This window comes from Sciurus vulgaris (assembly GCF_902686455.1).
Source record: "Sciurus vulgaris genome assembly, chromosome: 16".
Taxonomy (NCBI): domain Eukaryota; kingdom Metazoa; phylum Chordata; class Mammalia; order Rodentia; family Sciuridae; genus Sciurus; species Sciurus vulgaris.
Window position 1 is genome coordinate 65,425,466 of NC_136477.1, and position 17,616 is coordinate 65,443,081.

General features: G+C 38.9%; 3 pseudogenes across 3 annotated transcripts in view; 2 read left to right on the plus strand and 1 right to left on the minus strand.

Annotated features, from left to right (window-relative positions):
* The window catches only part of LOC306646442 (protein phosphatase EYA3-like), a 28,253-nt pseudogene extending 19,977 nt beyond the window's left edge, over positions 1-8,276 (minus strand). The window contains exons 1-2 of the transcript in view: positions 7,327-8,276; positions 5,482-6,227 (exon numbers count right to left, since the gene is read on the minus strand). The product of the transcript in view is annotated as a protein phosphatase EYA3-like (transcript). The remainder of the gene's footprint in view (positions 1-5,481; positions 6,228-7,326) is intronic.
* Positions 8,277-8,746: 470 nt separating this feature from the next.
* Positions 8,747-9,739, plus strand: LOC306646443 (protein SET-like; annotated as a pseudogene). Its single transcript has one exon. The product of its transcript is annotated as a protein SET-like (transcript).
* Positions 9,740-13,734: 3,995 nt separating this feature from the next.
* On the plus strand, positions 13,735-17,390 carry LOC306646444 (homer protein homolog 1-like; annotated as a pseudogene). Its single transcript has 3 exons — positions 13,735-13,770; positions 16,415-16,521; positions 16,825-17,390. The product of its transcript is annotated as a homer protein homolog 1-like (transcript).
* The last annotated feature ends 226 nt before the right edge of the window (positions 17,391-17,616 follow it).

The window sequence follows — 17,616 nt, forward strand, 5'->3', positions numbered from 1 at the left end:
CTGCCCTGAAGGACCCATAGGATTAAAGCCTAGGGGAACACCTAAGACTGGAGAACAACAAAGGACAAATCAACCTGCCCCAGGTCTATGTCCCTGGTGCTGAAAAGGCAGGCACTGGGTGAAATATTGTACATCAAGATTTGATAGAGATATATCCGATGCTAGCCCCATCAAAAAATGTCCAGGGGGGCCCAACCTGGGGCCCTCAAATATACGAGGCCTTTCAGAATTCCATAGTCCAGATCCCCACTCACAATCCTTTCTGACTATCTCCTCATTGTCCCAAAGAACATCAGGGAGAGGGAGATTGGACCTCTGTGCTTCCGCCCTACTCGTTCTAACCCCAGAGATGGGAGTACAAGTGGTCCCCATGGGCATACATGGACCACTCCCTGAGGGCACAGTAGGATTATTGTTGGGGTGGAGTTCCAAAACTCTGTCAGGATTACAAGTATTTACAGGAGTCATCAATTCTGATTATTCTGGGGAAATAAAGATCATGTTATCCTTCCCTCAAGGGATATCTGTTGTTTCTCCAGGAGATAAAATAGCACAAATATTGATATTGTCTAGCAATCATGGGGCCTTTCCCAGTTCACAAAGGACTGGAAAAAACAATGGGTTTGGATCCACAGGATCAGGTGCCTTTTGGGCACAATCAACAAAAAATAGACCCATACTTAAATTAAAAGTTAATGGTACTCCCATAGAGGGTCTAACAGACACAGGTGCTGACATCTCTATTATAAGACAGAAGGACTGGAACAAATCATGGCCTGTTAAAACATCCAGTACTACCTTACTGGGACTTGGATTTGTCCAAACCCCATTACAAAGTTGAGCTGTATTATCTTGAGAGGACCCTGATGGGAAAAGGGGAACATTCCAACCTTATGTATTAGCTCACCTGTCTGTCACTCTTTGGGGAAGAGTCATTTTAACACAGATGGATGTCATTGTTTCTTCCTCAGTTGAGCAAAATATGTCCTGTCTAAACCCAACTGTTTTGCCAGTCATGGTGAGACAAGGTTATATCCCTGGAAAAGGACTAGGCAAAAATTTGCAAGGTGTTACTTGCCCCATTCAAGCTGAAGAACAAACAGGGACTGAGGGGCTGGGTTTTCTGGAGGGCGGAGGGGCCACTGAACCATTAAAGATAACATGGAAATCCAATAATCCTATCTGGGTCCCCCAGTGGCCCCTTTCTAAAGAAAAAATAGAAGTGGCCCAGGAAATAGTTTATCAACAATTGAAGGAAAACCATATCATTCCTTCCACTTCCCCTTGGAATACACCCATTTTTGTCATAAAAAAGAAGTCGGGAAGTGGCGACTTTTGCAAGATCTGAGAGCCATAAATTCCAGTTTGCAGATTATGGGCCTGGTGTAACTGGGTCTCCCCTCGTTAGCTGCTGTTCCAAAACATTATCATATCATCTCTATAGATATAAAAGATTGTTTCTTTTCCATTCCTGTTCATCCTGAGGATAGCCCTCAATTTGCTTTTCCATTCCTTCTTTAAATAATGAAGGGCCTAATATTAGAAACCAATGGGTGGTCCTTCCCCAGGGAATTGCAAATAGTCCCACTATGTGTCAAATATATGTTGGCCAGGCTATATCACAGATTAGACAAAACTATAAAGAACTTTATTGTCTCCATTATATGGATGATATTCTTTTGGCTCACAGAAAACAGGAGACTTTATTTAGGGAATTTAACAATATTATTGATACCCTAGAAAAATGGGGATTACATGTGGCCCCAAAAAAGGTGCAAACCCACAGCCCTATTACCTTTCTAGGACATCAAATATTAGATTCCTGTGTTAGGCCACAAAAAATTCAATTAGCCACGGAAAAGCTTAAGACTCTAAATGATTTCCAAAAATTATTAGGCGATATAAATTGGATAAAGCCAAATTTGGGAATCACCACTGGAAAACTTAAGCCTCTGTTTGATATTCTCCAAGGAGATTCAGACCCTACATCCCCCAGAAATTTAACTTCTGAAGGTAGAAAAGCCTTGAGGTTAGTAGAACAAGCTTTAGAAAATGCTCATAGTGATAGAGTTGATCTATCCTTGCCTTTTCATCTCGTAGTATTAGATTATGAATATACTTCTACAGGTCTATTGTGGCAAACTGGACTCCTGATATGGATCCATTTGCAGTGTCCCCCAAAAATGTTGTTTCCCCATATCCTGTGATGGTAGCAAATCTAGTTACATTAGGACTTAAGACAGCCCTTCGAGTTTTTGGAGTTCATTCTCAGACAGTTGTTGTCCTGTGCACGGCAAAACAGATTAAAATACTAGTTAACAATAATGAAGATTGAGCAATTGTCTATTGTTCCACCAAGGCCACATTTGATAATCACTTGCCAAGTTCACCTATTGTCAGCTTCTTCAAAAGACACCCTGTTATTTTCCCTCAGGTTGTTAAGGCTCAACGTATCCCAGCAGCAAATACAATCATTACAAATGGCTCCTCCTCCGGTACAGCTACAGTAGTTTCTGATGAAGTACAGACTATTATTATTTCTCATAAGTCTGCTCAAAAACCTGAACTGGAAGCAATAATAACTGCCTTACAAACATTTCCTGAGGAACCTTTAAATATTTATACTGATAGTCTCTATATTGCCCAGCTTGTGCCATGGCTTGAGACATCTGGACACAATAGTCCTCAATCTACCTTACAACAATGCTTTTATCAAGTACAAACTCTTCTGTGGGCTCGCAAAGAACCTTTATATATAGGCCATATCAGAGCACATTCATGCTTACCTGGGCCTGTAGCTCAAGGAAATTCTACTGCAGACTCAGCTACTCGAGATCCTTATGTGTTTAATATTGTACAAGAAGCAATTAATTTCCATAAAGATTTTCATGTCAATGCTACTACTCTCAAAATAATATATAAAATTACAAAAAAACAAGCCAGAAATATAGTAATGCAGTGTCCTGCTTTGTGTGCCTCATTTATCTGTTCCTCATTTTGGAGTCAATCCTAGAGGACTATTTCCAAATCATCTATGGCAGATGGATGTCACCCATATCCCTGAATTTGGTACTTTAAGATTTGTACATGTAACTGTAGATATCTACTCAGGATATATATTTGCTACCGCCCATACAGGGGAAAAGACAAAAGATGTAATCAGTCATTGCCTTCATGCCTTTGCTACTATGGGAAGGCCAAAATCATTTAAAACAGATAATGGGCCTGTGTATACTTCTTCATTTCAACAGTTTTGCTCAAAGTTTAATATCTAATATTCTACAGGATTGCCCTACAATCCACAAGGACAAGCTATCGTGGAAAGTTCTAATCAAATATTGAAAGTCTGCTTAACTAAACAAAAAGGGTATAGGGGCATTAGCCCCTCCCAAGAACAGACTTAACCTTGCTGTATTCACCCTCAATTTTTTAACTTTGGATGCTATGGGCTGTACTGTGGCTGATAGACATTTTAGTGAAAAGTCTGGTGGCCATCCACAAGCAATGTGGAAAAACATCTTGACTGGGTCCTGGAAAGGACCTTACCCAGTATTAATTTGGAGGTGAGGATCTGTTTGTGTTTTTCCTCAGGACCAACAACAACCTATTTGGGTCCCGGAGCGCTTGGTAAGAATTATCCATAAGAAAGAAAATATCACTGAAACACAAAATGATGGTGATGGTGGTAAGCCTGCTGTCGTTAGCTCTTCCTAAAACTTTTGGAAATATATCATTCATGGCACACAACTTTATTTCCTAGTACAGAACTTCTAGGTATCCCTTACCTACCAGCTGGTTCCACTGTAAAGCCAGGTATTACTAGTCTAAATTTCAAGTTAAGAGGTAGTCTTTGCTTCCTCTGGTTAGCCACCTCAGAAACCGCCATGATACTGGGAGGCAATCTCTCTCTCATTCAATAAAGGTGCAGTCAAAAGCAAGTCTACATAAAGGGAAGTAATACACCTGTTTATAGTTATACAGGGTGCAAGGCCAATTACTCTTCCTTTTATCAGTCTTTCCCCCCTACTCCTGTATGTGTCACATCTCCATTTGTGTTCATTCTGTCTAACAGTTCTAAGTTTAATATTAACATTACTACTAACAATGATAATGATACTGAGGTCCTTAACTGTGCTAACCAAGAGTGTTATGTGTCTAGTTGTTGGGATGCTTCACTATTTCCTCTGGCTGTGATTGCCAGGATTCCAAAATTCATTCCAGTCCCAGTGACCTTAATTCATAGTGTGTGGAATTTCCTACCCGTGAAAGCAAAAAGAGATTTTGGTATTTCAGTCATTATAGCCATTGCTGTTGCTGCGGCGGTGGCTGCGGCTGCTACCACTGCTGCTGGACTTCCCTAGGAACTGCTATTCCTACTGCTCACATGCTCAAAAATCTGTCACAAGCCACTGCCAAAGCATTGACAGTCCAGGAAAACATCAATGTGCATCTTGCCATGGGAATCCTGATTCTAAACCAAAGAGTGGACTTACGACAAGAATAAGTGGACATGTTGGCTGTTACCACACAGATGGGCTGTCTAGTGCATGCCCAAGCACTATGCATTACCCCAATACCCTATTCTAATATTACTGCTGCTGCCAATCTGTCCAAACGGCTTGGTAGCATGCTTAATGGGACATGGACTAAAGAGTTTACTAATTTGACTACCCTATTAAGAAATTCTATATTTGTGGTAAATAGTACTCAGGTCAAGGTCCCAGGTATGCCAGAAGCCATTAGTTTCTTACAGTCAGGGTTACAATTTGGTAAACAATGGATGCGAAGTTTTGCTATGATGGGATTGTTGTTCTTGCTGTTATTATTGCTCCTCAGATATCTGTTGTCTCTAAGGAGTCATCAAAGATGGCAAGCCTTAGTGGTATGGCAAACCCTTATGGCCATGGACCAAGGCTCTGATCCTCAGATTTGGCTCTCCCAATTACAGAACTGGTAGTCAAAGATGAGTAAGCACAGGGTGGACTTTATATCAACCTAAAACAGGGATCAAAGCATGCCAACAGCTCTTTGACTCCCAGTGATGGGTAAGGATAAAGTCTGACTCTGGCACCTAAGACAGGCACGTCACTGTCCTTTCCTATTTATAACTAAAAGGGGGAGCCTGTGAGGGACATCTTGGACAAGATGGCACCTGGCAGTGAGCCAAAGGGCACTGGCTACCAAAATAAGGAAGTACACAAAGAGGTTGCTTGCTTACTAGTTCCTTGGAGACCTATGACGTGTTAATGCCAGGCTCTAGGATTGGCTATCTAATATCATGCTGTGCATGGACAGCTCATGATTCATATAGTGCTATGCTGACATTCCTCTACATGCTCTCCTGAGTGAGAGAAAGCTTTGCTATAATTGGCTGATAAGCTAGGAGCCTGGGGGAGGAGAAAGGGAGAGGGTAGGATAAGGGAGATAGTAGCAGAACAAAGGAGGCAGGAAAACAGGGAGGACACAATAAATCTAGTCAACTAAAGATTGGTGGTGTCTTCTTTCTTCGTGCTGGTTCTGCTGGATGGAACACTTTGGCTGCAATTTCTTCATCTTGCCCTCTCCAATCTCTACATATGTGACTTTCTATTCAAATCTTGACACAATTCCTTCAAAGCAACTCTCCTTACTAATTTTAGTAACACTATAGATGCTTTAAATAGGAAATATTTCTCCTAATCCATACAGGGAATTTTGGCCAGGGCTGGAACCAGCTGGTGGGTGTGATCAGAACATTTACACAATTCTTCTGAATTGGATTGAAAGTAATGATTTTAATGCATTTCCTAACCAGGAATCAGTTAAAACCTCAATTTCTGCTCTTTGTCTCTGTAGTGCTTTCTTTCTCTGTGGACTGAGGAGGCCACCCATGTTGCTTTTATGCTTATCATAAATTTCTCTCTCACTTTTCTGTAGTGCAAAGAGAGAGTCTTTTCATCCAGTTCATAACTCCCTGGATACCCACAGAGGAACCACAGCTACTAATGCCTCCTGAGCCACTGAAGTCATCTGTTGAGAAACTGTAGTTACTAAATTATTGGTCACTGTCATCAAATGACATATTCTCCACATGTACCTGGTCACATTCTTGTAAGTCACGGAAAAATAGATGTGTATCAGACACTTCAAAAATCATTTCTTCCTGTGCTAAGCCTGAGTCAGTCACTACTCTTGGGTCCTTTCCAAACTTCTGGGCACAGGATCCAGTAGGAAGGGAGTGGAAGTGTCTGCCAAGTTCCTTGGTCCATTTATTGATTGGGTTCTTTGTATTTTTGGTGTAAAGGTTTTTAAGTTCTTTATAAATTTTGAAGATTAGTGCTCTGTCTGAAGTGTGTGTGGAAAAGATTTTCTCTCATTCTGTAGGCTCTGTTTTCACATTATTGATTGTATCCTGTGCTAAGAATAGGCTTTTCAGTTTGAATCTATCCCATTTATTGATTCTTACTTTTATTTCTTGCACAATGGGGGTCTTGTTAAGGAAGTCTGGTCCTAAGTCAACATGATGGAAATTTGGGCCTACTTTTTCATCTATTTGGTGAAGGGTCTCATGACTAATTCCTAGATCCTTGATCCATTTTGAGTTGAGTTTTGTACAGAGTGAGAAATAGGAATTTAATTTCATTTTACTGCATATGGATTTCCAGTTTTGCCAGCACCATTTGTTGAAGAGGCTATCTTTTCTCCATTGTATGTTTTTGGCACCTTTGTCTCATATGAGATAACTGTACTTATGTGAGTACGTCTCTATGTTTTCTATTCTGTACCATTGGTCTACTTGTCTATTTTGGTGCCACTACCATGCTGTTTTTGTTACTATTGCCCTATAGTAGAGTTTTGCAGTCACATCAATGTTCATAGCTGCTCAATTCACAATAGCTAGATTGTGGAACCAACCAAGATTCCCTTCAATTGATGAATGGATAAAGAAACTGTGGTATATACACACAGTGGATATTACTTAGTCATAAAGAAGAATAAAATTATGGCATTTGCAGATAAATGGATGGAGTTGGAGAATATATGCTAAGTGAAATAGGCTAAGCTCTGAAAACCAAAGGTCAAATGTTTTCTCTGATAAATGGATGATGATACATAATGAGGTGGGTGGGGGAAGAGAAGAGTAGAGGAACTTTGGATGGTATAGAGGAAAATGGGGTGAGGGGATGGGGGAAGGAAAGATAGTAGAATGAGACAGACAGTATTACCCTTCGTATATGCATGATTACATGAATGGTGTGAATCTACAATTTGTGTACAATAGATCAAAATAAAGTCTGTAAAAGTAAAATTTTAAATTAGAAAAAGAAAAAAAAGGGAGTGGAAGACGATGATGATTTCATCCAAGTCCCACAGAAATACCCATTCTGATTCACTGTATTGGGAAGAACTGATATCAGCTTTTCTCCTGCCCCCAGGTTCTTCCCAGTCACACTTTTCCTGGACTGGTCATCAGCATCTTACTTGATGTAGTCTGAGAATATGACGGGCTTGTGGAAGCATCTCCAGAGGAAAGTCTCTGTGCTATCAGTGCAGGTATCATAATACTAGGCTTTTCCATCTGGCATGGGGTAGTTGCTAATGTGGTACTCTTAGCATCACTATTAGTCTGGTCTGTGACTTCAAAGCTGGAGTTGGGGTAGCAGATCTGGTACTGACTCTGACAAATAGTACAGGAGGGTAGTCCTGGTTTAAGATGCCTGCAACTGCTGCTGGTGGAATATTGGCAATTTGGGATGAAGTGGATATCAGACTGGTGTTTGAACGTGAAAGATGAATAGAATAAGAATAATGCACTGATCTTGGCTGGCTTGTGGTTAACACTATAGTGCAGGTAAGAACACAGTGTTGATTTGGAGATGGAGTCTGAATCACACCACTGTCAGGTTTTATACCTGGCCCCAAGGCACTAAAAAGAGGCAGTCCATACATTTGTGTTACCTGAGGATGGACAGCATAGGGTTGAGCCTGCAGTAGGGTCTGGTACTAAGTCTGCCCAGGATAAGCTATTTCCTAAACAGGAACTGACAGAATAAATGCATGAAGTTTTGCAGAATACATTTGTGAGGTAAGGTCATTAGATGAGCAAGTGATATACCTGGAGCATGTTATAATTTCCCCAGACATGGTAAGGTCTGAAACAAGTCTTGATGTTCCAGATTTCTGGTCACTGACATCCAGGCTGCTCACTTGACTTCAAGTGTGTTCTTCTGGTTCCTTCATCTGACCTTTTTTCACTGGTACTCTGGTAAATCCTGTTTTTCTTCCATGAGGGCTAATATTTCTATTTTATACTTATGTGATTAAATTACAAGTCTCTTCCCACAGTCTTCACAATCCAAAGGCTGCAGAAGCTCCACAGCAAGACATGGGGACCAGTCCAGACCCAGGGTAAAACCAGCAGAGAGGAGGAAATCACAGCATTACCATAATCCCTACCCCCAAGATTTCTTATTAAAGGAACATTTCTTAAAGTAATTGAGAAGTAAAAAAAAAAAAAAAAAAAAAGAGCACAGGAGAATGAGCAGTGAGCCACACCACTGAGTGCCAGCAAGGGAGACCAGCCATTGAACTCAGCCTCCTCCCTCAAGCAGGAGCCCCAACCCCTCCCTTGATCTCATGCTTCAAGGGTAGCACAAGGGATGGAGAGCAGGGTAGTCAAGGAGCACTGGGGGAGGCAGCCTGGCAAGGGGAAGCCACCTGCCACCCCCTCTGCCTTCCCTTCTTTCCCCTCCCAGTTTCTGCCCAGATGGAAGAACACCTTGGTGTAGGCATCACAGCCAGTCAGCAAAAAGAGCTCAACTCCAACCATGACAGTGCAACAAAACCTCATAAAAAGAACAAGCAGCAACTGAACATACTGATGAAGTATAAGATGAAACAGACAAGACTTGATAAAGTCAGAGAGAAGACAGTGCAAGTAGGACAGGAATATCACAGACTCTGCCAACCAGTTTTTCAGGCAAGATCAGAATTGATCACCAAAATCCCAAATTTGAGGATAACATTTGTCAACCATCCACTGGTGTCTGTATTGCTTGGGGAGAAATATGAACAGGTGCTGCATTATTTGACTAGAATTGAAGTGGCAATTTGAAGCTATCAAATCAGGTTAAAGAATAGGTTTTTATTTTGATGAAAATCCTCACTTCAAAAATAAAATTCTCTCCAAAGAATTTCATCTGAATAAGAGTGGTGATCCCTCTTCAAACTCCACTGAAATTCATTGGAAATCTGGAAAGGATTTGGCAAAATGCTCAAGTCAAACAGAGAATCAAGATAGCAGGAAGAGGCAGCATGAAGAGCCAGAGAGCACCTTTACCTAGTTTGTTGAGCATTCTGCTGCAGGTGCAGATGAGTTTGGAGAGGTCATCAAAGATGATATTTGGCCAAATCCACTCCAGTTCTATTTGGATTCTGATATAGATGATGAAGAAAGGGAAGGAGAAGAAGATGAGGATGAAGGATTGGAGATATTGATGAAGGAGATAAGGATGAAGGTGAAAATGAAGATGATGATAAAGGGGAGGAAGGAGAGGAGGATGAAGATGTCTACTTAAATACTGAGGATTCCAGCCCTGTTTTCTTTAGTTCTTTCTTTAAAAAAAAAAAATCAGTCCCTGAGAACAAGTTGCAGTCTCCTTCCACACTCCTTGTTCAGCCCTGTTCTTGGGCTCTCTTTACTCAAACCATGGTTCTCAACTTATTTGGGGGGTGGGTGGAAACACCTTTAGCAGAATAAAATGGGAAAAGAATCTCTATTCCCTTCTGTTCTAAATTCATTTTTATCCGTTTTTTTTTTTTGGTACTGGGGATTGAACTCAGGGGCACTTGACCACTGAACCACATCCTCAGCCCTAATTTTTGTATTTTATTTAGAGTCAGGGTTTCACTGAGTTGCTTATCACTTTGCTTTACCTGAGGCTGGCTTTGAACTCTGGATCCTTCTTCAGTCTCCCAAGCCACTGAGATTACAGGTGGTCACCACCATGACTGGCATTGTTTTTTCTCAGTACTGGGGATTGAACCCAGGGCCTTGTGCTTGCGAGACAAGCAGGCCATTTTTATCCCTTTTTATCTCAAAAGAAAAAACTCTATGGAATCACCACCACAATGCTCTCTTAACTCTGCTGGAGTTAATAACCTGCTCTTAATAACCTGCTCTAAATAACCTGCTCCCTTCACTCTCCTGGAATCAGGAGAGTGATAGACCTCTGTGTTGCAGTGTATAGAATGTTAGCTTTTTTCCACCTTTCTCTGTATATTGGGCTCAGAGATTACTCTGTGTCTCTATGTGAATATGCAGTTAGCATTTACCAACATGTACTGATCTACTTTTTATTTTTTATAAAAAGAAAAGAAAACTTTAAAAACAGGGTTAAAGAAGGTCAGTAAAGGGTGGTTTTGAGACATTTGGTGGGTTAAGTGGGTATTTTGACAATGTGGCTTCTCCATTGGCATGTTTAATTGTGATGTTTAATGGACATCCTTGCAGTTTAAGATGAAACTTTTAAAATAAAATTCTCTCCTAATGATGACTTTAGCCCTGCCACTGGATGCAAGAAACAGCAGAACCGCTTATTTGGAACTGACATTCTCTATTATAATTTCATTTGCTTATTTTTAAATTTTATTTCTTTTGTTTTCACTAGAAAGGAAAGATGATGTATAGTTTTGAACATTAAAAGTGTACAAGTTGCTTTGTTACAATAAAACTAAACGTGTACACAAAAGAATCAATGATTTTCTCTCAGAATATACTTTTAATATGACCTTCCAAGTTTGACTTGTATAATAACATTAGCATCAAACTTTGTCACCCTAACTGTGCTTTTTGATATATATTTTGCAGGATGACCTCAGGGCAATGTGGATTGAGTAAAGGGATTTGAATCAAAGTCTTAATGCCACCATAGCTGGGAACCATAGATACAACTTGCTATTGATTTCTGAAAATTACATGTCATTTGGGATACTAGAAACTCAAAACTGAGTTCTGAATTATACTGATTTTTATCTGAAATTGGCAGTTTTTAAAGTGGGCCTTCATTTACCTGGATATAGTAGCACCTGTCACCACCATCAAACAGACCTGGTGCTGTAATGTCAACTTGTACATGGGACTGTTGCTGGCATACCTTCATTGGCTTTTAAAAGTGTGGTCCAGGAGATGGGCCTTCAGATTAAGAAGTTCAACCCAGGAACCAGGAAGATGTTTTTTTTCTGTTAAGTCCCAGGTACCTGGCATAAAACTCTCCAACACCAATGTGTGGATCTGGGTGGGATGATGGACTCCGCTCTGTCTGCTGAATGCTGCTGTGCAGAGTAGAATTTTGAAAAGCTACCTAATGAATAAGCTTTTTAATGTAAAATATAGCTGAAAATAAATACTTTTTTTTGGAGGTGAATTAATGGACAGTCTGGTCAAATTCAAAGATTTTGATGTATAAAACTTTATATATGGAACTGTTCCATCAATAGGTAAAGTGTAACAAAACCTGTCTAGATGGACAGTGTATAATTTCTTCACAGGTGCCTGCTTATAAATACATCACTTTATACCAGGCAGGAATCTTGCTCCAGTACTGAAACATAAAGATTTGGGGGTGGGGGGAAGAAAAACAGGGAAAGGGAGGAAATAGTGGTAGAAATTTATTTATATGTATGTTGTCTCACCAACTAACACTAGAGCTATAGCCTCTAATTTTTATATTCTTCATAGCTGTCTGGGGAAGCAGAAAAGTCAGATGCACTTAAAATTTATGCTGTCTTTAGTTTTCAAAAATTCAAGGTAAAATAGTAGTTATTTTGAGAAAATGTTATACACATGAACCAGACATAGTTAGCAAAATAACTAAGAATAATATTAGATTACTCTTCTTTTTCCTTTCTTATCTACAAATTGAATCATTACTATTTTGAGCATGTTCTATGTGTTAAATGCCAGATCCTTGTCTCGCCTATCCCACCTCTATAGAACTTTTTCAGTGAATTCAAAGGAATTTCTGTGGTCAAGAAGGTATAAGCATGTATAAGAGAAAAATGAGGCTTCATTTTTATTTGGTATAAAGGAGATATCAATGGAACAACAAAGATAAAATAAAAGGAAATGGTTCATCATTGCAAATGTAGGTACTGGTACACTGTTAAACACAATGAAATAAAATATAAAATAAGAACCTAAACTTTTAAGGCATAAAAGGTGAGTGTTTTATGCTAGTGTTAGTTTGAAAATATACTTATGTATCTGTTTTTCCATGGCATCAAAATAACCTTGAATGCAGTAACACAATAAATATTTGATTTCAATTTGGACCACAAGCAAAGTAAAAAATATTTCCAATTTCAATTTATATTGTTTTCTTTGAAATATATTAAATTAATAGCCATTTTACCTTTTCCATTTAATAATTTTTAAAAAATAACCAACATTCTTGTTTTAATTTATTCTTTTTTAGTTTTACCTATTCCAGAACTTTACCAGAAGCTTATACCTGGATTTGAGGAACTGTGGTGAACAATATCAATAAGATGTTCATTTTCCATAAAGTTGAATAGTGTAAGGCTCCACCCTGAAGTGATTGTAGCACACAGGATTCAGCAGCATCTCCCAACATCTTGCAATATGTTTATACAATGATACAAATAAGAGGTAAGCAATTCCAAGACACAGGAATCTTATTCCCTCTCTTATGTTTAATACATTAGCATACATTTGATAATAAAATTTTGATTTTTTTTGTTTATGCTAGCCCATTTTATTTTTAATCAATTCTTACAGGAAATAATAATTATATGAAAACTCAGTTATTATTTCTTGTCACAGAGGTGAGGGGTGACGATAGATGCTTGCTAAAAAGTATTATTTTTAGCTGGCACAAGTTCTGTTCTGGCACAAGTCCATTTTCTTTCAAAAACAAATATTATTTCTTAAAATAATATTGACTACTTGCTACAAATTTCTTGAAAACTGTTTTTAAAAATAAATGGTTTTAAGAAAATGAATCGAATCTTATGGGTAATTTCAAACACTATAAAAACTTTTCACCTTTCATGGAATTTAAATTATTTACCATGTGATAATATGCAGTCCAAAAAAATAAATAAAAAGAACAACAGAAACAGTCTATGTTGAACTAGTGATTAGTACTCAAAATGTCCACGCTAAAGAGAGTATTTCCTTTGTTTTATCTATATAACTTATTTAGTTGTATGGACTATAAAATGTTTCTAATTTTGAAATATCTATTTTTAAAATCCTATGTTGATGATTTTCTTAGTCCCAATTTTGATAACTGATTAGCAGTATTCCCTGTGTAAAATGTAGCACAACTTAATTCATTGCAAAATCAATTAGTCTTACTTCTTTTCTTCAAAATAATTAAGAGGCAGTATAGAGACAATCTCCATTGACCAACTTAGTTCATACATTTCAATTTAATTTCTCTGTTATTTCTCCCCCTCACTGAACAAAATACAAGAAAAAAGTAAGGATTATTCTCAAGTTTCTTTTCTTTCCTATATTTGTGGATTCAGATGAAAATCAATATTTAATAATTAATACAAGTACTTAAAGAAGAAAAATTATATTAAAAGAGTTTGATTTATCTTCTACATGAAAGAAGCCAGACTCAGAGAGTCAAAGTTTGAATGTGGAAGCTCAGGATTGGGGGAATAAGAAAAAAGATATCTCAGGCAAATAGAAAAAGGCCAATAGAAGAGAAGATGAGAATCAAGATGGAGGGAGGAGAGGAGGACATAAAGAAGTCTTGGGTACAAAATCTACCAAATGATGCTATGTTCATGTATAAACATACTACATTGAGTCATTGTGTGTGTGTTTATAACTATAATGCACTAACTAAAATAAAAGCAATAATAGAAGAGAGATCAGTAGAGTACTGCAAAAAGGTTGGGAGGAAAGTAGGGAGGGAAAGGTAAGGTACTGGGGAATGAGATTAATCCAATTATGTTATGTGACTATACAAATATAGTGTAATGAATCCCTATACTACCCATAAGTAAAATGTACCAAAATGTTTTACAAAAGATTTTGACTTAGATCTCTTCAAATTCAACCACTGACTTATGTTATGACTTTGTATGAGTCACTTAGCTTTTCATATTGTTTTCCTACCCTAAAATAAGATACCCCCTCTTCCTCTATTGAGGGATGTGAAAATTATTCCATGTTGGCAGAACACTTAGAAATTATCAGAAAGAAAATGACATAGGAGAATTGAGCAGCTTTATGGGGTAGGTTACTCTAAGTACAGACACTGAGATGGAGACAAAATTTCCACTAGAACTCTCAAAAAATAAAGCCAGAGGAGTGGTTTTATTCCCATGCCCAGGATAGTAATTGGCATACAGTAAGTGCTAAATTACCCACAAGGTGTCTTTTACAATGCTGTGTTCCAAATGAAAGAAGAAACTGCAACTATATGCTGTATATAGACACATTATCATGCTTATGTGTTTATAGCAGTGCATTTCATCACAAATACTGCTCAAGAAAATTAAATTGAAATGAGAATAAGGTATATCATTAAAGACCAATGTGAGAAATTTATATCACATTTGGAAAAGCAGCATCTAAACAATAAAACTTGGGGCTCTTTATATTTGTCTTTCACCTGATAGTTCTCATTTTAGTGATGGGTCAACACAATTCACTGTCCAGTTTTTAAAAACATAGACATTAGCCAGGCGTGGTGGTGCACACCTGTGATCTCAGCAGCTTGGGAGGCTAAGGCAGGAGGATCAGGAGTTCATATCAACCTCAGCAATTTAGTAACTCACTGGGACCCTGTCTCTAAATAAAAGATAAAAAAGGGCTGTGGATGTGGCTCAGTGGTTAAGCACCCCTAGGTTCAATCCCCTTTACCAAAAAGAAAAGTAAATCAAATAAAATAGACATTAGTATTTTGAACAACTGAATCCCCATTTTTTTTAATATAAGAGAAGGAGAGGATTCAGGAAGACTGTATAATATAAAGGAATAAGATGATAACTTTCTAAGGGCACAAGAAAAAAATGAGTGAAAAGAGCACCTGAAAAATGAGAAAAGGACAATTAGAATAATTGTTATCTAAACATCCATGCTCACCAATGAATGGGCTTGCCTTCACTCCTAAAGGATACTTACATATGTTAATAGGGAAAAAAGTTTTCTACTTGGTTAATTACACTTTCTCAAAGAGCAAATTCAATTGAGACACAAACTAGAGTCAATCTTCAGCATTCAAATAGATTTCATTCTATTGTTTTATAAACTTTTTTTTCAGAGAAAACATTTGGCCTTTGGTTTCTTGGGTTTGGATTTTAATAAAAATATTTCATATATTTTAATTTTTGCATTTTTTTCTAACTATTGCTTTTAAAGTGATATCTTAGAATTACTAGATTTAGGCCTGGAATGGTGGCACACATCTGTTATCTCAGTGGCTTGGGAGACTTAGGCAGGAGGCTCACAAGTTCAAAGCCAACCTCAGCCATTTAGCAAGGCCCTAAGCGACTTAGTGAGACCCTATCTCAAAGTTAAAAATTAAAAGGATAGTGATGTAACCCTGTGGTTAAGTGCATCTGGATTCAATCCCCAGTATTAAATAATGATGATGTTGATAATAATTACAAGACATATCCACACAGATTTATTTTTTCATTTGATCTTTCTCTAGAATCTATTGATTTCTATCAGTAAAATCACTAATTATGGCAAAATTAAAATGGAAAGTGGATTACCAAATTGATCTTGAAGAACAGGCTCATTAATTGTAATTAGTATGCTCTGAAAATGAAAGGTTTATTTCTGCTAAATAGAGAAAAGAGCTACAGTGCCAAGTTGCCATTTAATAAATTTTGCTGTCCAAATGGCATTCTCCATAAGAGTTCTCAGAAACAGGCCCCTTAGGTATATCATACCTACCCCCCGCAGCCCACTGAGCTGCCTGCTCACTTTGCGCCCCTGGTGCCAATCCAGCAAGCAGCGCCTATCAGGGAAGCAGTGTCCTCCACTCTGCATGCTGGACCTTGGAGGCGGAGGCAGCGGTGGCTTCAAGTTACTGAGGCTGCATTGCTCTGCCCAGCCGGAGCAGGAGCCCTGTGGAGGCAGGTGATGATGCAAGAGTGAGGAGGCAGAAGCCAGCACCAGCAATGTGAGGTGGCCTGTTGGGTGTGGGGGGTGTGTGGAGCATGAGAGAGAGCAGAGGGGCTCTGGAGCTGCGGTTCTCCCAAAGTTTCCAGCACTGTTCCCAGCCCCCAACGTGGAGTTAGCCTCCCACCTCAGCTCAGGCCGTGTGCCAGTCGCCTCTTCAGTGCCCTCCACCTCCGCCTGTGCTTTCCAGGAGCTTGGGGCAGAAAGCCAGGGTAAAGATTGAGCGTCGCTCTGCTCTCTGCTTCATTCATTCCCCACCAGCGGGAACTGCAGAATCGCTGTCCTACAGAGAAGAGTGAAGAGGGGCTAGCCTCTGATGAAGAGCCAGACACAAGCAAGCTGGCCTCCACTGAGCTTGGAGGCACCAGGCAAGAAGGGGCTGAGGGAGTTGGGATCTACCCCATGTCCTGCTCCCAGGCATGCACTAGGCACCCATCTCCCCTGGAAATGGCTCCTTTTTTATTCTCAAGAGGATAAATCCACCTAGCACAACCTTCTCTTTCTCCTCCTAAGAGAAATAGTTGAATTATCGGCATCATTGAAATATCTTTGGTAAAGGATGGGGGGGGGCAGTGAAAAGCAACTGTGAAGTAGCAAATGGAAAAATTCCTTTGGAAGTTATTCCATAGCATAGTAACAGAAACTCCACAACAGGTTTTCATTGGGTAAAGTGGGGGAAAACCTATCTTCAGCACTGGAACTCCTGTCTTCCAGATTGACCCAAACATAAAGAAGAACTGGGCAACCACCAGCAAGCACACAGTTACTGTGACTTATTTTTATGATGGCACAAGAAAAGTGTATATGATAATCAGTTTAGATGACTGAAAGGCAACAGTAAATAGCACCATTGCTCCAAACAGGACACTTACTAAAACATCTCAGAAGTTGGGCCAGTGGGACTTCAGCTCTGCAAACACTTTTTATGGATTGGAATTCTCTTCTGAGCATCCTCTTTCAAAATTTGTAGAAAAGTGTCAGGAGTTTAAAGAAGCTGCTCCACTAGCAAAGGAGAAATCACAAGAGAAGATGGAACTTACCAGTACACCTTCACAGCAATCAGTAGGTGGGCTCTTCAGTTTCCTTTAACACCATGAAGTATCAATGGACAGAAGATGAAAGAACACTTGATGGGACATAGAACTCAGAGCTAAGGGCTGAACCAACTCAGAATGCATTGTCCTTTTCACATAGGTACAGATTCCATTCACCAATCATGGTTCAGTATAATGTGTAAATATGGAAATGTATTTTGTTTCAGAAACTCTGTACTTACTTCAGAATTTATAAACTTTGAGTGAAAAATTCCAGGTCAAACTTCTTTTAATTTATTGTTTATAGTTGCCTGGATGGGCCAGAGCAAACATTTCCTTAGCCTGTGTAGAAAAAGGATTATTGACCTAATTACAGAAGAGTTGTTTTTCAGTGAAACAAAATACTGTTAATCCCTAATATTTTTAAAA